The sequence below is a fragment of the Bombina bombina genome, chromosome 7 (assembly GCF_027579735.1).
Source record: "Bombina bombina isolate aBomBom1 chromosome 7, aBomBom1.pri, whole genome shotgun sequence".
In the NCBI taxonomy this organism is placed as follows: Eukaryota; Metazoa; Chordata; class Amphibia; order Anura; family Bombinatoridae; genus Bombina; species Bombina bombina.
Genome location: NC_069505.1, coordinates 144,990,379 through 145,013,723, shown reverse-complemented (window position 1 = coordinate 145,013,723; position 23,345 = coordinate 144,990,379).

The following is a 23,345-nucleotide window of genomic DNA, read 5'->3' as shown; positions in this document are numbered from 1 at the left end:
CACCCTCTCTTCCTATAATATGCAACTTACTATCCCTACCCCAACCCTTACTCTCTACTTCTCCCATTTCTTCTGGGGCGGATTGCCCCGCCTGGAGATGCACACTGGAATCGATCCGTCGGGTCACTGAGAGAAGCATGGTAATGGTTTTCCCTAGACTGACTTGTTGAAATTATTACAATGTTGAGTGAATATCTACGATTATTGTATTCTACCAATCACTATAACTAGGGTCAGTCAAAATGTAATGTCCTTTTCTATATGTTCTTGTAAACCGAAAAACCCTTGCGGGTATATGTAATAACCTGTGTTTGCTTATGGTGGCATTTTCACTATTATTTCAGAAAGACCTATGTATATACAAGAAACTGTTTAACATGTTATTGTCATTAACAAGTTTATCTTATAATAAAAACTACTTTTGGAAAAAATAAAAAAAATAAAATAAAAAGTATACATATAAATGATTCAGAAAAACCATTGGTCATAAAAGACATTATAAGGTGCACCAACAAAAATATGATCTATGTCCTAAAGTGCTCATGTAATCTCTTCTATTTCGGAGAAACAAAAAGAATGGTAAGGGATAGAATTAGAGAACATTTAAACAACATTAAAAATGGTCTTGAAGACACTCATTTATACAAACATTTTAAAATCATTCATAAAGGTAATACTAAAGATCTGCTTTTTTGGGGAATACAGAAAGTGCATAAACACTGGAGAGGAGGAAACATAGAAAAGAAATGGTTGATAAAAGAAGCAGAATTAATTTATAAATACAATACACTATTCCCAAAAGGTCTGAATTCTGAACTAGATCTCTCTCCCTTCCTTTTTGAATAATTTTAGAAATTCCATATCAGCTATTTGAACACATTATAAGCAATAGATATTCATTAAATATGTTATTATCATTATTATTGGATAATGTATCATATCTGTTATGTACAATATTAAGATCAAGTTGAATAAGATTTTGTCCCTTTAAGAGTTTAGCTAAGGAATATAATTTAGCTATATTCCAATAATGACAGTAATAAAGATCACCGTAGAGATATAAAGTCACATGATAGGTATATATTTCCAATTTTTGTATAGTCTGACCCTACAATTATTTTATTATTTCATTCTTAACATTTACTTATTTAAATTGGACCCTTTATGTATTTTTTATGTGTATTTTTTATGTATATTTTTTACCATTACCATTTTTTATCAATGGAAATAGTGACAACAGTGTTAGTTTAAGCAAATATCAACCCCTTCATAATATAGTATGGTGAAATAATAGTAGATATATAATCTATTCAATATTCATTATATACCAGTTAGTATCACTGGTGAAGTGTAGGAGAAGGGGGGGGGTGCTGACTGTCTGATAGATATATAGGTACAAAAAAGAGAGAGAAGTTTGACAGTACCCAGCACTCACAAAACACTATATAGTAACAGTATGCATTGAAAACCGGATTGTGTCCAGAACTGGTTATTAAAACGTAACTTTTACTAATTTTAGGATAAAATAAAAAAGGTTGGTAAATAGTACCAAATGTATAACATAAATATGTGAGACATACATTTAAAACTTAGATTAAGAAACAGATCAGGACTGTGTGTGTGAGACTTCAAAAACAGAATTACTTCCCTGGGTAATAGTTCAAATACACCGTAACCCTCAGGGCTCAGAGAATACACGGATTGCTCTAAAGCTAATCTAAAAAGGGGATTGACCCCAACAACATTACCTAATCTGAGCAATACTGGTACCCAGAGCAGGAGAGGAAACGGTTTATAAATGACTGATTAAGGAAGGCAATTGCCACATCAATATAAGCTTAGAAAAGTCCCAGGAAAACACAAATTAGCAAGTCTCATGCACACAGACAAGGCCTGATGTACATTTCACCGCTAGCACGGCTTTCTCAGAGGCTAACCAGAGTCAGGGCCCCAACCCGGTATTTGTATCGTCATTGACCAATAGAAATTGGTTCTAATCACACACCTCTAGATGCAGCCTATCACAAGAGGCTTAATGTAATTGGTTAAAGATTCATCACATGATCGTATCAAGCAGGTGTCAGGATAGTAACATGTTGAAACAATTTTGTGATATAAGGTATTAGATATTTGCTACATTGTTTCAAAATCAAGAATAGGTGTCAGGAGCATTGAAAGATGACAGCAACCGTTCCATCCCAACATGATTTACTAAACTCGATTGTAATTTTCAATCATGCAGGTCTAGCTAACTCAGAATTGTCACTCCCACCTGGTCAAAGATTAATTCTATCCACCAATTGGATTCGAAAGTGTCTTACAATACAAAAATCTGCGTTTATTATCAATAACAGATTTTCATTCACACCTTTCAACACACATATAATGAGATTCATCCTTCCTATGTCACACATAGGAAAATCCTCAATTGATGCATAAATCCTCTCCATGTATGTTGATAGAAAATTTTATTGTGTTTTATAAAAAATGATCATAAGAGAATGATGTTAACATCCTTCCTATATCACACAAAGGTGAATACTCTATTGATGTAGAAAAATAAATAAATAAAACCTCTCCATGTATATTGATAGAAAATTTAAATTTATTTAAGTTTTAATTGCGTTTTTCAAAAAACGATCATGAGAGAATGATGTCAAAAATCATTCACAAATTGACTTAAATAAGACAAACTCTTCTTATCTGTCAGAGCAAAGAGTAATGTTAACACGAATAAGTATATTGACTCTATTGAGACGGAGTCTTCTTGTGTGTCCCTAGTAGATTAAGTGCATAAAATTGCTTGATATTAAAAATCTATATGTAAGATTTAAGAATAATATCACGTAATGCGTATCACATTTCGAATAGCGAATCAAAAAAGGGGGGACATTGTTTGCAATATTTCAGCCAATATTATCACTATAGTGCAGATCCTGCCCATTAGTGGATTAAGCAAATTTAATTGCGTTTTTCAACAAACGATAATAAAAGAATAATGTCAACACTAATCCACCAATTGACTTAAATTGAACATACTATTCTTATTTATAAAAGCAAAGAGTATTGTTTCTTATGCCTCTCCATGTATATTGATAGAAAGTTTAAATTTTAATTGCGTTTTTCAAAAAACGATCATGAGAGAATGATGTCAAAACTCTTTCACAAATTGACTTAAATCAGACACACTCTTCATATCTGTCAGAGCAAAGAGTAATGTTAACACGAATAAGTATACTGTATTGACTCTATTGAAACGAAATCTTATTGTGTGTCCCTAGTAGATTAAGTGCATAAAATAGCTTGATATCAAAAATCTGTATGTAAGATTTATGAATAATTTCACGTAATGCGTATCACATTTCAAATAGCAAACCAAAAAGGGGGGGACATTGTTTGCAATGTTTCAGCCAATATTATCACTATAGTGCAAATCCTGCCCATTAGTGGATTAACCAAATTTAATTGTGTTTTTCAACAAACGATAATAAGAGAATAATGTCAACACTAATCCACCAATTGACTTAAATTGAACACACTATTCTTATTTATAAAAGCAAAGAGTATTGTTATGCAATCATAAGATGCAATATGCTAAAGTGTATCTCTTATTACAGTGGTTATAGTTATAATTTATTTTGTACTGTAATTTCCCAAACGTCATCTGCTACAAGTATAGGACTATCATTCGTGCCAGTATGGTAGTTTATCCCTATATGGGTTATTACAATATTGTTACTGTTCCTTCTGTCATGGATTATTGATCTATATGCACATAAAAAGTCACCGATTGTTCATTTACAGGAATGCCGCAAATCCATCCTGTTCGTTAATCCCATTGGGTGTAAGGGTATTAAGCCAAAAAATTCAGCGGCATTCAGATTGGAGCAGCATTTGTTCTATATCTCCTCCTCTTATGCCTGGTTTTATAACCTGTAATACAGAGACTTTTAGTCGTGGTCTAGGACCATGTTTCTTTAGGTAATGTCTTGCTACCGGAGTAAGTGTTTTATTTTTACCTATATCAGTAATGCAATTTTTAATGCTATTGATATGTTCACCTATTCTGGTGCGTAGTTCTCTGGTCGTAATACCCACATATCTCAAACCACATTCACACAGTAAACAGTAGACCACATTTTTGGTCCTACAATTAGCGAAACCAAGCATCCGTTTGGTTCCAGCACGTGTAGAAAATTCTCTTTCATCATGTATATATTCGCAGAAGCTACATGAGCCACAAGCATAAATTCCACATAATCTTTTGGTACTTGGTTTTTTCCTAATAAAATGACTCTGTACCAGTTTGTTCCCTATTGTTGGTGCTCTGCGCCAGCTGGTGTTAATTCTTTGGCCTATACAATTAGCCAAAACTGGATCTGATTTCAAGATGTTAACATGTTTATTAAGTATCTCATGAATGGATAAAGAAGCCGAGTTCCCGTGATCATGACGAGAGTTCCCGTGTGAGGGTGGAGATTAATGGCAGCATGTCTCATGTCGGCGTGCAGGTCGACTGCTAACAACACACCCAATTCATATTGCTCCATAGCCCCAGAATTCTGTGGTACTGAGGGGCCGTGGCAAGTGTGAGCTTGCTGAAGAAGGAACTCACTAAGGCCAAATTGGTCTGCGGTCGCTACCGCATTTCTTTTTCCTATGTTTGGAGCCAGTGACTACCCCCAGAAAACTACTTGCAAGAGTGAACTTTTAATCCGTGGTCTACCCTGGTTGTAGAACCTTCGGTCAATTATTGCTCCCACCCAGATAAGCCGGGTCTAATCTTGGGCTCAAGTGTAAAGTTGGGGGTCTTGGCACATTAAATCTGCTTACCGGTACGTCAGATAGTGAGAATCCAGCAAGCCAATGCGGTGTTCTCCGGAGTGAAGGAGGGACGAGGTTGGAAGGACGGCGGAGGGATCCGCAGATAGTATCCGGGTGTGAAACGCCGGAGGTTGTATACAGCCCACAGCCTCGTGGTACAGGAACGGCCACCGGAGATTGGGCTCAGAAGACAGCACTGTAACAGGGGATCTGCAGTACTCGGGTCAGAGATGCCGGATTTGCTTACAACTGCAGACCTCTGAGTAACAGCAACGGTTACCGGAGGTGGCATACAGGGGCCAGAGTTGTGTTTAGGAGGTCGGCGTTGGTGAGCTCTAGTACTGCCACAGAGCAGATTACTATTTGGAATACAGCTCTAATATGGACTCCGATCACCGCAAGTATTTTTATATCTATTGATCGTATATAAAGGGACATGTCTCTCTCATTAAACATTATCAGTTACAATAAATAATGCTTTCGGTTGGTAGAGCTTCCAAGAAAATTTGCTGCTTAAAATAAGTATTAGTGTCAATACACCATTTCCTTGCCTGACTTGATGGTAATCAATTGAAAAGGAAAAAAAGAAAAGGATCTGCATTAATGACTTTACTGTAACTAAATTTTTTTGCTGGAGATCTAGCGGCAATTTAAGCTGTGGCACAGTGTGCAGTAACAAGATATAACACTCTTTTTTTCTTTCTTTTTGGTTTTTCTATGCCAGACTATGAAGGGATTAAGGGGTTCAAGATATATTGGATAAAACGTTATATATGAGCCCTAGTACTGAAATATTAATGTATTTGGCGCAATGTTGGTTACACAGAATTATTAGGGAATGCTGGGTTAAAATGGTCTATTTATAATCAGTAGGTGTGTAAAGGTTTGCTAAAATTGTTAATATATCTATCTGATCTTCAGTGCATAAGCATAGTTACTAGATAAAAGTATTTAATCTTGAGATTGTGCTATAATTAAAAGATATTTCAGCCACTAATTTTGTTACCATTAGACAGTGCTGACTAAATATGTTTGCTCTAGGGAATTAGTAAAGTTAATTGCTATTGTTAGTTATTTTTCCTTAAACTACTTAATCACAAATCTTAATATATACACACACCACTAATCACCGTTCATCAGGACAAATCCTTTAAACTTGCTATTTAGAATTTTTACTGAATGCACACACCATTTATTTCATTAGACACCCTTTAGTAGTGTCTTCTTCGATAATTCTTATTTCACTTTCTTTTTTTTTTTTTCTCTCATTTTTTTTTTCCTCACATCACGGTCTTCCTCTTATTTTATCAGATTTTTCCACTTTTTTCTCACATCATAAATGGAAAAATTTATTACTCAGGCCAAAACTAATTCCCCAAAAATGCCAGCCAAATCAAAAGATAAAAAGGCCAAGCTGGCAGACAACAGTACAGAAAACATAGCTGAAATCACACCTCTAACAATTGATACTCAGGCCCTCACAAGTCAGCTAGTGGCTCTGTTCTCACCACAATTTGACTCCATAAAAACAGAATTAGGTGTCATCTCGGCTGACATAGGGACACTCTCATCAGAAATAAAACAATTCTCATTAAGACTTTCTGAAGCCGAAGATAGGATATATTCATTAGAAGATCAGGCAAATCTGCAACACACTGCCACACAGAAACAAGAAGCTATATTAAAAAGTATGCAATTGCGCCTGGAGGATATGGAAGATCGCTCCAGGCGCAATAACATTAGAATTATTGGTTTGCCGGAATCTCCGGAGTTTGAGGACCTAATGACTTTCGACCATTCTGCCTCAGGCTCTGGGTATGCCCATACACATGGTACCTGGTACACATGGTACACATGGTACCTCTGATAATTGAGAGAGCCCACAGAGTGGGGCTCAGGAAGCCAATCACTAATGAGGTCACCAGACCCAGGATGGTTATCCTCAAACTCCTGAGATTCCAGGACAAGATTGAGATTCTTAGCCTCTATAAAAAGAAAAAAGAACCATTGCTATTTGAGAACAACAGAATATTGTTGTTCCAGGATTTCTCTAGTGAGACTTCAGCCAGGAGAAAAGTTATGGCCCCGTATTGTTCGCAACTAATAAATAAAGGCATTAATGCCTGGCTGAGCTATCCGGCCAGAATCATAATTAATGATAATGGTAATAGGCAGATTTTTAGTGAAAAATCAGAGATAATTGAATTTTTAAAGAAAATGAGGGAATAATGAAAAACCGACACTTATTGTTTAAAATGGTTGAAGTTCTACTAAGAGTAAGATATTTAAAATGTTACTGGATCAGTTTTTCTTTTTTTTTTTTTTTTTTTTTTTTCTTTTTTTTTCGCCCCTCCCTCATGCCTCCTATCTCGTTTAAGGATAAAATTGTTAACTTGTAGTATCTTAAAAAATGACAGCAGAATTTAGGATGTTTTCCTGGAACATGGGGGGCATCAGTTCACCAATGAAACGTAAATTGATTCTTAGAACATTAGCTCGGATGCAGCCTGATCTGGTATGTCTTCAAGAAACACATCTTAAGGAGACAGAAGCAGCTAAACTTAAGATTAAATGGGTTGGGGAGGTAATTTCCACTAATGGCTCTAATAAAAAATGTGGAGTCGCAATACTATTACACAAACAATTTGACTATAAGATTATAAAAACGGAGATTGATGAGGAGGCCAGATATATTCTACTGCATATAATGATAAAAAACATAAAATGTATAATTTGTTGTATTTATGCTCCCAATAAATTCTCGTTAGTCTTCTGGGAAAATATCCAAAACAAGTTGTTTCCGCTTATAGGGAACAACACAATTCTATGCGGCGATTTTAATATGACATTAGATCCCTCAATAGACAGGTTTTCACGTAAAAACATAGTTAGTAATAGACTAAGTGCTAAACATTTCCAGAGACTCTGTTATAAGCTAAAATTAACAGATATATGGCGAATTCAGAATCCTGACACTTCAACATTCACTTGTGAATCCAAAGGGCATAAGACATTTTCTAGGATTGATTTATTTTTGGTCTCTGAGTCATTGTCAGTTTGTCAATCTAAGGCTATGATAGGTGAAATTCTGATATCGGACCATGCAATAATCTCATTAATATTTTCTTCATTTAAAAAAGATAAGATTCAGAAACCGGTATTTTGTTTTCCTCGTTATCTATATTCTGATCCTAGGTTTCAGTTGTGGTTACAATCAAAATGGTTTGAGTATGGCTCCAATAACAGGGAATACGAAAACAAGGTTGAAATTTTTTGGGAGGCCTCTAAGACGGTTTTAAGAGGTGAGATTATGGCCTACTTAAATATACGTGGAAAAAAAATTAAACTACGCGAGGCTACTCTGGCCAAGAGAGTGAAGAAGGCTTTTATATTAGTTCAGTCTGTTCCATCACAAAATAACTGGGATGACTATTTTGTTATTAGAAAGGAGAGAGATCTCTTTCTTAAAGAACAAGCCCAAATAGAGGAGATCAGAATAAATAGGCATTACAAGGGGTTTCATGGATGCTCTGCCAAGTATTTGGCTAAGCTTACCAAAATCAGGAAGAGAAAAAATCTTATACCGGTTATTAAAGAGAATAAGATTAGATATATGGAGACCACGGATATTTGCAAGGTTTTTGCTTCTTATTATCAAAATCTATATTCTTCAGTTAAAACCAATATTGACACTCAAGAGATATTTTGGTCTAAAATTGATACACCTAGGATTCAGATGGAAGAATTAACAATGTTAAATGATCATATAACTAGATTAGAAATTAGTAAGGCCATTGATAAATTGAAATCCAACAAAGCCCCTGGCCCAGACGGATTACCCGCGGAATATTATAAATGTCTTAAGGAAGACCTGTTACCAGTACTTGAGAAGTTATTTAACGAATATTATACACTAGACATTCCAATATCCTCCTACTTTTCAATGGCCAATGTCACACTTGTATTAAAAAAGGGTAAAGATCCAGAGGAGCCAGGTTCATACAGGCCGATATCAGTTTTAAACTCTGACTATAAGATCTTAGCCATTATCTTAGCTGATAGATTATCTCTCTCCTTGCAGAAACTTATACACTTGGATCAGACTGGCTTTATGGTCAAGAGGAATGCCTCTAAAAATATTCGGAAGTTAAGCACGCTGATAGATTATGCCTGGAATATGGAGCAAAAATCTAGTACAAGTATTAGTAAAGACATGGCTGTTCTTACACTAGACGCAGTTAAAGCGTTCGATTCCATAGTATGGGATCATCTCTTTACCTCACTCAGGAAATTTGGGATAAAAGGGAATTTTTTGCAATTTATTCATAGAATTTATGCGAAGCCTATTTCATATATACTTGAAAACGGAATGACTTCATCTAAAATAACACTAAGGCGAGGTACAAGGCAAGGATGCCCTTTGTCTCCCTTACTGTTTAATGTAGCTTTAGAACCGCTAGCGATAAGAATATTAAATTCTGACTCTCCATTTTTTAATGCCTCTCGGATCGCATAATGGTGGTTTGCCATCCGGTCTCGGAAGGAGGTAATCGTCTTTCCAATGTACACCAGGGCACACGGACAGGTGAGCATATAGACCACATGCATACTTGTGCAACTCAAGCGATGATTTATTTTATACCGCTGATTTTTATGGGAGTGCTGAAAAGAGTCTCCCTTGCACATACTGTTGCATGTGGTGCAACTCCCACAGGGGAAGCATCCCTTCTTTGATGACTTCAGCCAAGTCTCCATTTTGTAGTGGTCCACAGGATCAGATTTAACGAGGATGTCCCTCAAATTTCTGGACTTCCGATACACCAACCTTGGCGCTGTCATTTTCTGAAATGGTAAGGAGGGGTCAGTACCAACCACAGGCCAGTGACGACGTGCAGCATTAGATATGCGTTCACATCCAGGTGTGAATGTAGTGATCAGGTTAAGTTGCTCCGATGTATCCTTTTTGAGAATTTTGGTGTCTGTTTTTGCATCTGGTTTGCTATTTGAAATGTGATACGCATTACGTGAAATTATTCATAAATCTTACATACAGATTTTTGATATCAAGCTATTTTATGCACTTAATCTACTAGGGACACACAATAAGATTTAGTTTCAATAGAGTCAATGGCCCTCTCTGCACCGGACATCGATGGCCGGTATCGTTGGTGGGTGGGAGCCGACTTGGGAGGCGGGTGGGCGGCCATCGGTGAGATCTGGAAGGTCGAGGGGGTCGGGATCGGGGGCGGAGCCTTCGGGGCGTGCGCGTGCACGGGGGGTGGCAGGCGGGCGCGTGGACGGGGCGGGAGCGGGTGGGAACCGCTACACTACAGAAATTTTTTTAAAAGTAAAATGTTAAATAAAATTAAATACTTATTTTTTCCAAAGCATCTAAGGGATCTGGAAGGGGTGGGGGGGTTGGTATTGGGGGGGGGGGGGAAGCTACACTACAGAAAAGGGACATTTTTTAATAAAAAAAAGCATATTATTCACTAAAATGGGTACTGGCAGACAGCTGCCAGTACCCAAGATGGCGCACATTAAGTCAGAGGGGGAGGGTTAGAGAGCTGTTTGGTGGGGGATCAGTGAGGTTGGGGGCTAAGGGGGATCCTACACAGAAGCATATGTAAATATGCAAAAAAAAATACACAAAAAAGCCCAAATTTTCCTTTTATTTTAGTACTGGCAGAGTTTCTGCCAGTACTTAAGATGGCGGGGACATTTGTGGGGTAGGGGAGGGAAGAGAGATGTTTGGGAGGGATCAGGGGGTCTTATGTTTCAGGTGGGAAGCTGATCTTTACACTAAAGCTAAAATTAACCCTGCAAGCTCCCTACAAGCTACCTAATTAACCCCTTCACTGGTAGCCATAATACATGTGTGATGCGCAGCGCCATTTAGCAGCATTCTAATTACCAAAAAGCAACGCCAAAGACATATATGTCTGCTATTTCTGAACAAAGGGGATCCCAGAGAAGCATTTACAACCATTTGTGCCATAATTGCACAAGCTGTTTGTAAATGATTTCAGTGAGAAACCTAAAATTGTGAAAAATTTAACGTTTTTTTAAATTTGATCGCATTTGGCGGTGAAATGGTGGCATGAAATATACCAAAATGTGCCTAGATCAATACTTGGGGTTGTCTACTACACTACACTAAAGCTAAAATTAACCCTAGAAGCTCCCTACATGCTCCCTAATTAACCCCTTCACTGCTGGGCATAATACACGTGTGGTGCGCAGTGGCATTTAGCGGCCTTCTAATTACCAAAAAGCAATGCCAAAGCCATATATGTCTAATATTTCTGAACAAAGGGGATCCCAGAGAAGAATTTACAACCATTTATGCCATAATTGCACAAGCAGTTTGTAAATAATTTCAGTGAGAATCTGAAAGTTTGTGAAAAAAATTGTGAAAAAGTGAACGATTTTTTGTATTTGATCGCATTTGGCTGTGAAATGGTGGCATGAAATATACCAAAATGGGCCTAGATCAATACTTTGGGATGTCTTCTAAAAAAAAATATATACATGTCAATGGATATTCTGGGATTCCTGAAAGATATCAGTGTCCCAATGTAACTAGCGCTAATTTTGAAAAAAAAATGGTTTGAAAATAGCAAAGTGCTACTTGTATTTATGGCCCTATAAGTTACAAAAAAAGCAAAGAACATGTTAACATTTGATATTTCTAAACTCAGGACAAAATTTAGAAACTATTTAGCATGGGTGTTTTTTGGTGGTTGTAGATATGTAACAGATTTTGGGGTTCAAAGTTAGAAAAAGTGTGTTTTTTTCCATTTTTCCTCATATTTTATAATTTTTTTTATAGTAAATGATAAGATATGATGAAAATAATGGTATTTTTAGAAAGTCCATTTAATGGCGAGAAAAACGGTATATAATATGTGGGTACAGTAAATGAGGAAGAGGAAAATTTCAGCTAAACACAAACACCGCAGAAATGTAAAAATAGCCTTGGTCCCAAACGGACAGAAAATGGAAAAGTGCTCTGGTCACTAAGGGGTTAAAGGGACAGATTTAAATGTTCATTATTCAGATAAAGTATGCAATTTTAAACAAATTTACAAAAAAACTTGAAATTATGATTAAATCAGAATGTTAAAAACAATCTAAAATATTTGTTTTTCTGCAAGGCATTTCTCAGGGCTATTTGTTCCACCAGTCTATATATAAATACTAGAATCTACGCACGGTATTTAAACACCTAATTATCTCTTTTTAGGAGCCAACCTTCATTAAGATATATTTATCCCAGTTGTTGCTCATTTATAAATCTCAATTTACCAGGAGAATTAATATTTTCAAATGGTTGCAATATTGTGAGTTTAATACAAATATCCCTGAATGCTTTTTAGTGTTATATTTAACCTATATTAGTTGTAGACATGTGCGATTCAGTCCGAATCGAAATTCGGACAAATTTGTAGAATTCGGAGATTCGGATCGATTCGAATTTCTGAATTGCGGTAGTGCCGAATCTACCAAATAAATCCAAATCGATTCAAATTTATTCGGTAGATTCGGATGGCCGTGTATTACACTAGTATTGTACAGTATATTAGGTTTTATCACTCTGCTATAGGTTAAATCTAATATACAGTACATAATACTAGTGTAATACACAGCACATCCCACCTAACACTTACCGAAATTCCGAATTTCCGAATTGAACCAAACCGAATCCAGCCAAAAAAATTTAGAATCCGAAAGAATCCGAATGAATCCGAAACAAATTCATTTGATTTTTTCCAAATTCGAATCAATCTGAACTGAAATTCGAATCGATCCGAATCGACTAGAAACGAACCGAAACAAATTTTTCGAAGCTGCACAAGTCTAATTAGTTGTGGATAATTTGAGCAGTTCTCTGGTGAAGGAAGGGTCTGATTTCCTTTATATTGGTGCACAATAGACTAAATAGGTAATCTGAAAGTAATCTATGGGATTGCCAGAGATTCAGCTAAATCGGAAGCTGCAAATTACTCCACCACATGTACCTCTTGTTTCCATATGTTAAGACCAAATCATTCCATCATCCTTATATGAAGAGAATATAAAAGCTTCATTACCTACATTGTTTGCTCTATAGGAAGCAGTGTCCTGTAATCATTCTATTCCAGTCTGTCTTCACTCTTTATGTATTTATTGATGCCCCTGTACATCACTTTGTTTGTGTATTGTAAATAAAGATAATATTTATATCACATAGGAAATCTACAGCTTCTTTACATACATGGCCGGCCAATAGTAGTCATCAGACAAGAAATCAAGAAAAAGCAGCCAGTTATACTGAATTGTGCTCAAAGAACTTCAGTGTGGCAATCTGAGTCCAATTTTCATTATATCTTCACCTATTATCATAGAACATGTTCAAACACTCAAAAAAAAAGAACAAGAAAAAGTAAAGGAATCAAAATTACAACTACAGTAGAAAGAGGTAGATGTTTGAGATATACATAATGACACCTTAGGGGATTGGCAATCATGGCATTGCATGTACTTTATGAGTATTGTGATTTTATTTAATCCTTGTAACTTTTCCTCTTTTGTTCAGTTATTTTTATTTCATTGTCTGTCTTATGAAATTGGGGATATTACAAATTGCTTTTTGATGTTATTTAAGATTCTCAACATTTTTTAGTTTCTGTTTGTATTGGAAAGAGCAGTGTAAATTAGTCAGGCTTCCGGTATTTTTTTTTTTTTTTTTTTAACATTTATTAGTTTAACATCTTAATTTAATGTGAAATAGATGCAGGAAATGTTCTAAAAAAGGGCACACACATGCAAGTTTTTATATATAGCCCATTATAGTTATTACATGTTTATTAATGTCTGATACTCTAAAACAGTGGTGACCAGCTTCCTATTGTAGAAGCCTTAAGGGCCTCATATAAATTTATAGCTATTGAATAAGGAAATAATATATTTCCTTATATTTCCCAGTGGTACAGGATCATATTTAGGTAAGGTTACATGGTACCCTCTATTTTCTGTTTGTCCCTTGGAGGATTTTTTGAGTGTTGATCACCCCAAAGCACTAATTTTCTTGCTTATGATTGTTCCTGATGCCAATAAAACCATGGCACTAAGTGTTAGTTCTGTCTTTTTCTGGGGGCTATAAAAACTAGTGCCAAGGGCCACATTTAGCTACCTGACTGATAGTTGGCCATCCTTACTCTTACTCATTAGTTTTAAGGGAAACCCAACATTTTCTTTCACAATTCAGTATACTTTTTAAAAGTTTCCATCTTACCTCTAATATCAAATTCATGGCATTCTTTGTTAAAGAGCATACCTAGGTAGGTTGCGTACACATGTCTGGAGCACTGCATAGAAGGAAACATAGCTGTCATCTAGTGCTCTTGTAGATGCATAATATGACTACTGCCATATAATGCTGCAGACACATGCACACTCCTAAACCTACCTACCTGCTTTCACACAGGTTTGAAAAACAGTGGTATATGACTATGTATTTGAATAGAAAGGGCTTTAATGTAGCTATTTATCTATCTGGCTGTATATATACAGTGCATTCCACTAATATTTGCACCCTTGGTAAATATGAGCAAAGAAGGCTGTGAAAAATTGTCTTTAATGTTTAACCTTTTGATCATTTGTTAAAAAAATACACAAAAATACTCTGCTCTCATGGATATCAAACAATTGCAAATACAACACAGGTTTATCCACAAAAAAAATCTTTGTTAAATGTATGTGTGGCACAATTATTGGCACCCTGTTAATCAATACTTAGTGCTATCTCCCTTTGCCAAGATAACAGCTCTGAGTCTTCTCCTATAATGCCTGATGAGGTTGGAGAATACATGGCAAGGGATCTGAGACCACTCCTCCATACAGAATCTCTCCAGATCCTTCAAATGTTGAAGTTGATGCTGGTAGACTCTCCTCTAAAGTTCATCCCACAGGTTTTCTATGGGGTTAAAGTTGTCAGGTGACTGGGATGGTCATGGCAGGACATTGATTTTGTGGTCATAAATCATTGATTGTGATGTATGTTTTGGATCATTGTCCTGCTGGAAGATCCAACCATGACCCATTTTAAACTTTCTAGAAGAGGCAGTCAGGTGTTCATTAATATTTGTTGATATTTGATATTCATGATGCCATGTATCCTAACAAAATGTCCAGGTCCTCTGGCAGAAAAACAACCCCAAAACATTAAAGAGACAATGTCATATTTAACTGTGGGATTGAGATACTTTTCCATATGACTACCTCACTGTGTGCGGCAAACCCACCTCTGGTGAGTATTGCCAAAAATCTCTATTTGTTTTTATCTGACCATAGAACCGGATCCCATTTGAAGTTCCAGTAGTGTCTGGCACACTGAAGATGCTTGAATTTGTTTTTGGATGAGAATAGAGGCTTTTTTCTTGAAAGCCTTTCAAACAATTAGTGGTGATGTAGGTGATGTTGGATTTTAGTTTTGGAGACTTTCTGACCCCAAGACACAACTAACTTCTGCAATTCTCCAGCTGTGATCTTTGGAGATATTTTGGCAACTCGAACCATCCTCTTCACAGTACCTTGAGACAATAAAGACACATATTCTCTTCTAGGTTGATTCATAACATTTCTAGTTGACTTGAACTTATTTTTGCCCTGATGGTGGAAATTGGCATTTTCAATTAGTGATGTCGCAAACCTAAAAATTTACATAGTTGATGCAGAGTCTGGTTTTAATCCATAAAGGGCATAAATCACCTAACGTTCCTAAATTGTTTGGAATAACGTGCTTTAAAACATCAGTTATGATGTTGTATCGATCAGATAGTGTAAGGGTTACGCCCGCTTCACAGTGTGCAGTGTAGGTGATATACCTGCCCTGACCATGCTTTGCAGACCAGGTATCAGTGGTCAGATGGATCCTTGCCCCAACACTGTGTGCCAGACATGCCATTATAGCAGACTTATATGGCTTTGGCGTTGCTTTTTGGTAATTAGAAGGCTGCTAAATGCCACTGCGCACCACACGTGTTTTATGTCCAGCAGTGAAGGGGTTAATTAGGGAGCATGTAGGCAGCTTGTAGAGTTAATTTTAGCTTAAGTGTAGTGTAGTAGACAACCAAAAGTATTGATATAGGCCCATTTTGGTATATTTCATGCAACCATTTCAACTCCAAATGCGATCAAATAAAAAAATATTGTTCACTTTTTCACTAACTTTAGGTTTCTCACAGAAATTATTTACAAACAACTTATGCAATTATGGCATAAATGGTTGTAAATGCTTCTCTGGGATTCCTTTTGTTCAGAAATAGCAGACTTATATGGCTTTGGCGTTGCTTTTTGGTAATTAGAAGGCTGCTAAATGCCACTGCGCACCATACGTGTTTTATGCCCAGCAGTGAAGGGGTTAATTAGGGAGCATGTAGGCATCTTGTAGAGTTAATTTTAGCTTAAGTGTTGTGTAGTAGACAACCCAAAGTATTGATCTAGGCCCATTTTGGTATATTTAATGCCACCATTTCACCGCCAAATGTGATCAAATTTAAAAAAAACTTAAATTTTTTCCCAATTTTAGGTTTCTCACTGAAAATATTTACAAATAGCTTGTGCAATTATGGCACAAATGGTTGTAAATGCTTCTCTGGGATCCCCTTTGTTCAGAAATAGCAGACTTATATGACTTTGGCGTTGCTTTCTGGTAATTAGAACGCCGCTATATGCTGCTGCGCATCACACGTGTATTATGGCTAGCAGTGAAGGGGTTAATTACGTAGTTTGTAGGGAGCTTGCAGGGTTAATTTTAGCTTTAGTGTAGAGATCAGCCTCCCACCTGACACATCAGACCCCCTGATCCCTCCTAAACAGCTCCCTTCCCTCCCCCACTCCACAATTGTCCCCGCCATCTTAAGTACTGGCAGAAAGTCTGCCAGTACTTAAATAAAAGGTTTTTATTTTTTTTTATTTTTTTTAACATATTTACATATGCTGTGGTGTAGCATTTCCCTTAGCCCCCAACCTCCCTGATCCCCCCCCCCAAACAGCTCTCTAACCCTCCCCATCTGCCTTATTGGCGGCCATCTTGGGTACTGGCAGCTGTCTGCTATTATTTCACAGTCAAAAAAGTGTTGTTTTTTTTAAATGTACACTACTGTTACACCAGATATGAGTGGTGGCACTGGGCAAGTGGGCACAGTATATGCAGTGAGCCTGACACACACGCTGGCAGGCAGGCAACTGCAATTAGATTAAACAGGAAAAAAAAAAAAAAGCAGACTGATGTTCTAGCCCTAAAAAGGGCTTTTTGGGGTGCTGTCCTTACATCAGAGATCAGATGAGTCCTTCAGGGCTGTAGTGGACACTGAATACACTAGCCTAGCTATCGATTTCCCTATTAAATCTGCAGCAACTACACTGTCCCTCCTCTCACTAAGAATGCAGCTTCCAAATTAATCTAAAATGGATGCTGTCCAGGAGGTGGGAGCGTCTGGGAGGGAGGGTCTGCTGCTTATTGGCTGTAATGTGTCTTCTGACTGTGAGGTACAGGGTCAAAGTTTACTCAATGATGACGAATAGGGGGCGGATCGGACATCGCATATGTTCGCCGTCCGCGGCGAACGCGAACATGCTATGTTCGCCGGGAACTATTTGCCGGCGAACTATTTGCGACATCACTATTTTCAATGCTTTTGCTTTTTTCTTATAGCCACTTTCCATTTTGTGGAGCTCAGCAACCTTTTGCCGCACATTACAGCTATATTCCTTTATCTTACCCATTGTAATGAATGACTAAGGGAATTTGGTCTATGTGTTACCTCATATTTATACCCCTCTGAAACAGGAAATCATCGTTGAACAATGTCCTAATCCTAATCACCCAGGTGTACTAAAAATGTAAACTATGAATGGGAATATACTTAAAATATATTTTTCTCATATGAATTTATAGAGGTGCCACATATAAATTTAACAAAGATTTTTTGGGGGGATAAACCTTTGTTGTGTTTGCAATTGTTTGATATCCACGAGAGCAAAATATTTTTTGTGTATTATTTTAACAAAAGATCAAAAGTTTAATATTCTTTGCTCCTATTAATTTAAGAGGTCAATATTAGTGGAGGCACTGTGTGTGTGTATATATATATATATATATATATAGAGAGAGAGAGAGAGAGAGAGAGAGAGATAGCTATATATATATATATATATATATATATATATATATCTATACATACATACATATACACACATATAAACACGCACATACACGTGTAGACATATATACACAAATATATATATATGATTTATTTTTAAGCCCTTTCCAGTCAAATACCGTAAAACTTAAAAAATAATTTTTAAACAATTTGTATTATTTTATCATGTGCAATACTGTGTATGTACTGTAAATATTTAACATTCCAATGTACTGCACATAGTAGAAAATGTTCTTAATATTTTCAAATATACTGTATATTCCTACATATATCTGTATATATCTATACCTATGTATATATTCATATAGATATGAAGGTAAATAATTTTACAAATAAATTATATATTTAAAAATCAAAGAACATTTTCTTCTTTGTGAAGAACATTGGAATGGAAAATATGTATAAATACCTTTGGGTTTAGCACTGTAGGTCTAATGCGGTGATTGGGTTAATGCACAAGTGATAAGTGTTTAGTTTTTTTTTTTTTAAGCGTGCTCTTTTGAAGTCTATTATAGAGAGAAAAAGTTAGCGCAATCACAATATCCGAAGTCCAGCTGTTAGCGTACATCAAATTTCTCTTGTGTGCAAACAATTAACTTTCAACTTTTTAAAAAATATAATCTTTTTTTATTGAATTCACCGTAGTGTAGCATATTGACATGAGAAAAAAATAAACAATAATATACATAACTCATCATTTTTAGTCTTTGACTCCATAAACATGTTATTTCGGGTATGCAAAATTACATCAGTAGTGTTAAGCACATTAAATTTATTATACACATCACTTAGATTTTGAAGGGTTATACATTGCTCTAACCACTGATTAATTAATCTACTAGCATATAATTGTATTTGCCTTTGGATTACATCACCAATAAAACCTAAAGATATTTCTCTTCCTATAATAGATATACTACGGTATTTTATAATTTTATACTAACAAACCCCCCCACCCCCCACCCACCACCATTCAAAAAAGGGATATTACTAAAAATTCAAAGGAGAAGAAAATAATCTGTATTCCTCAGTTGATATAATAGTTAATTTAATGAGGATTCAAGTAGGGATTTTATAAACATTAACCATTTCCCCAAAAAATTATTCATCTCATTTTCATCATGTAGTGGGGTAGCATGCTGTTCCAATATCAATTGCTTCATAATAACATTTTTCCATTCAATAAAATTAGGTTTTAGTTCACTTTTCCAGTTTCTAAAAATGAGTTTCCTTGCTGTTAAAATAGCTAGATTAACAAATTTCCAATCCTTTCTAATCTCATTATTAGTCAAAAATAGAATTTGATTCAAGTCAAGGGTCAAGGAGTTACCTGTGATTTTACTTATCCAAAATTCCAATTTAAACCAAAATTGTCTTACCAAGGGGCAGTCCCAGATAAGATGTATTAAATCAGTAGCAAAGAGTTTACACTTTGGACATTTATTAAATTGACTATTCCCCCCCATAGTTCCCTTTTTGGGAGTCTAGTAGGTTCTATAAATTAATTTTAGGTGGGCTTCTCTCCATGTTTCGGACATTGTAATTGTTTTAACCCTTTTAATAGATGCTAGTATAATTTCCAAGTTCACTTCCCCTCTGTTACTCTGATTCCAATTTCTAGCTAATAATCTCTATTATTCAACATATAGGGCTCCATGTACTAAGCAGTCAGCGAGCTACCCGCAACAAATCTCGTGTCAAAACTCGCAAACTGATATGTACAAAGTCGTCAACTATGTTCAAACTCGCATCTTTAAAATTGCGAGCGTACTTATCCGCCAAACATCGCTACCTCTCCATTTTTCACTGTAATTAGACACATTTGACCACCAACTCGCCAAAAACGAATGTACTAAAAAATCTATTTGTCCGCTCGCTACAATTTCCGTTCCCACCTCGTTATTTTTGCCTCGCCACCTTTTAGGTGGCGGGCAAGGTACAAAACAATAGGAAAGTCAATCTAGACGCCAGTCTAGACATATATAAAAGGCAGTAATATCAGCATTGTACTTACAGCATAACTGGCGTCTAATTTGTCTCTCATTTCCATGTACATAAATTGCGCCCAATTTGTCAACTGTAATTAAAGAGTAATCTATATTTTAAATTTTTATTGTATAGTTGTCAATCTTTATAATTATTTTTATATTAATATTTATATATTATCAGATCCAGATGAAGCCATATCCAAATTGTAAATAAATATTACAAAAATAACGCTCTGTAATCACTCTTCAAAAATTTTGAACAATAATAAAGTTGTTTAGATAAGTTGAACTTTTATAAGAGCAAAATTCTATTCCTGCGACTACTATGATGTTCGTGACACCTTGCATGTCCCGTGTTAATAATTGGCCAGACAATTCAACTGAAAGTTAAGCACATCAGCTTAGTCGCGGCGAGCGAGGCGTCAAATTTATCAATAAACTGCCACTGCTCGCGGCGGGCTAGACTTGTCTATTTATTGGGGGATTATTAGTACATAGCGACAGCGGACACCATTTAGCCCTCGGCGAGTAACGGCGAGTTTATCCGCGTCTACAATGACGGATGAATTGACGGCTTAGTACATAGAGCCCATAGTCTATTCTTCAAAAGTCCTAATACATTTTTTCTCTTTATTCCAAATCTAAGAAATCAACTTTAGCCCACTATCATCACATCTTTTAAATGCTTCCGAGTTAAGCCATTCTGGGAAAGCAGGGTTGCCTACATACATAAGATATTTAGATACACCAACCTTAACTCCCTGTTTTCTATATATTTTTTGCCACTCCCATACAGGGTAATATAATCTCTTCATATTCCTTATCTCAGCCGGGAGTTTGTTATATGGCATATGTAACAAATTTTGCAATATATACGGGCAACTAAGATTCTTTTTCAGTTCTGGAACTGAGTAATATGAAGTAATCTGCCAACCACTCAACTGCAATTCTCCCTAAGCATATCCAGTTGTAATATTCAAAATGGGGAAGGGTGAGCCCTCCCATTTCTCTAGGGAGACATCATTTCCTAATAGCAATCCTTGGTTTGCTTTTATTCCAAATGAATTGTAGAACCGCCGGTTGTAAGTCTTTTAAATGTTTTTTAGTGAGTGCCATAGGTATATTTTGCATTAGATATATTAATTTTGGTAGAATGGTCATTTTCAAAAGATTCACCCTACCTTATATTGAAATTGGTAATTTCATCCAATTATTTAAGTCCACTTCAATTTTCTTTAATAGAGGGGAAAAATTTAAACTATACCAATTATCCTCTTTGATGGAAATTTAAATACCTAAATATTTGAACCCCTCCGAAGCTTCCTTAATTGGAATATTTATTTCTGAGTCCTTCTTTTCTTTTAGCCATAACATTTCTGATTTATTTGAATTAATCCTATAGCCTGAAATGGAACTAAAAAAAATATTATATCAAGAGCTACGGGAATGTTTCTCTTAGTGTCTCTAACAAACAGGAGTAAATCATCCACATTTAATGATACAATCAACTCCTGTAAGCCCACTCTGATTGCTTGGACCTTATCCCTGAGAGCACAGGCCAGAGCCTCGATCACGATGTCAAACAGCAAGGGTGATAAAGGGCAACCATGTAGAGTACCTCTTCCTTGGACCAAATTCCCAGAGAGTTGACCATTTATTAATAAAGCAGTTTTAGGTTTATTATATATGTTTTTCACAATATCTATTATTCTAGTTGGGAAACCAAATTGCTGAAGAGATGTAAATAAATTATCCCATTCCACAGAATCGAAAACTTTTTCTGCATCAAAGGATATAATTATTGCATCTGATTCTTCTTTGTGATCTAATGACCTAGCATTCTTCTTAAAATAATCTAACACCACAAAGATTTTCCTAATATTAGTAGCGGAATTTCTACCTCTTAAAAACCCTGTTTTATCCAAGTGGATAATGGTCTTAAGGGAAATTTGAAATCTTTCAGCTAAAATGCCTGCTAGAATCTTATAATCTGTGTTCAAAAGAGATATAGGTCTGTATGAGTCCATATTTGTTGTTGTATTTTGTTCGCTCAATAATTTATAGTATTCATTTGGCAACAGATCCGGGCCTGGAGTTTTACCATTCCTTAATTTCTTTATAGATTTTTTAATTTCAAAGTCTGAGATTGGAACTATAATTTCCCCAACAGGGCTTCATCTATTTTTGGTATATTCATTTTACGCCAAAACTGATTCTTATTATCAATATCTAATTTATGGGGGCTATACACCTCCACATAATATTTCTCAAAACTATTTATAATTTCTTCAGGATCTCTATACTCTTTATCCAGACTTTTAATGGGACCTATAGGTCTTGGTATATTATGTCTATTAATCAAATTAGCTAAAAACTTCCCAGATTTATTGCCAAATTTAAAAAAAAACTTTGCACTCGCCCTAATTTCTTGTTGAGTAGAAGAATTCATAAACTACACAACCCTAGCTTTCTTAGCTTGTGTATACTCTTGCCAACTTACCATAGAGAGGTTCTACCCTAGCTTTCTTAGCTTGTGTATACTCTTGCCAACTTACCATAGAGGGATTCTGTAAATATATATTAAAAGCATTCACTAGAGAAATTGTTAGTTCCTGCTCTCTCTTCTTTTGTTCTTTCAAGGCACTAACAAAGCTATAATCTCTCCTCTAAACACAGCTTTGGAAGCTTCCCACAAGACTTTGGGATTTCCTAAGTAATCCTGATTATTCTGCCTGTATTCCTGCCATTCTTGCACTAGAAAAGCTTTAAATTTAAGATAATTTACTAAATACTGCAGGAAGCTGAAGCGCTTAAAAAAGGATTTCGACCGATTCACCACAATATCTAAGACAATAGGAGCATAATCCGATAGAATAGCATTCTTTATTGTACATTTTAATTCCATGCCAAAGGGATTTTCAAGAGTTAAAAACAAATCTTTCCTTGAGCATGTTTTACGTGTTTTAGATACACATGTGAAATCCCTGCTCACAGGGTTAATAAATCTCCAAATATCTCTTAGACTTAAGTCTCTAAGAATTTTTTTCCAAAGAGTGCTTTCTAGTTTATCCCTCTTAGTTTTCCTTGAAGGTTTGGATGGCCTAAACCTATCTAGGGGACCTGAGGAGCCATGTTGAAATCTCCCCCGTGCAGTTGCTCCCGTTGCTGGTGTCTCGAACACCCTAGGGAGATGGGCTAAAATACCTAAGCCCCGGCAGGAAATTCTCAAAACTGACCTATTCCTGGCTCATAGGTCAGAGCCACATTTGCGCTAAAGAGCTATAATAATAAAAGGGGAAGCGGCATCTGAGCTTCTCACCTGTGC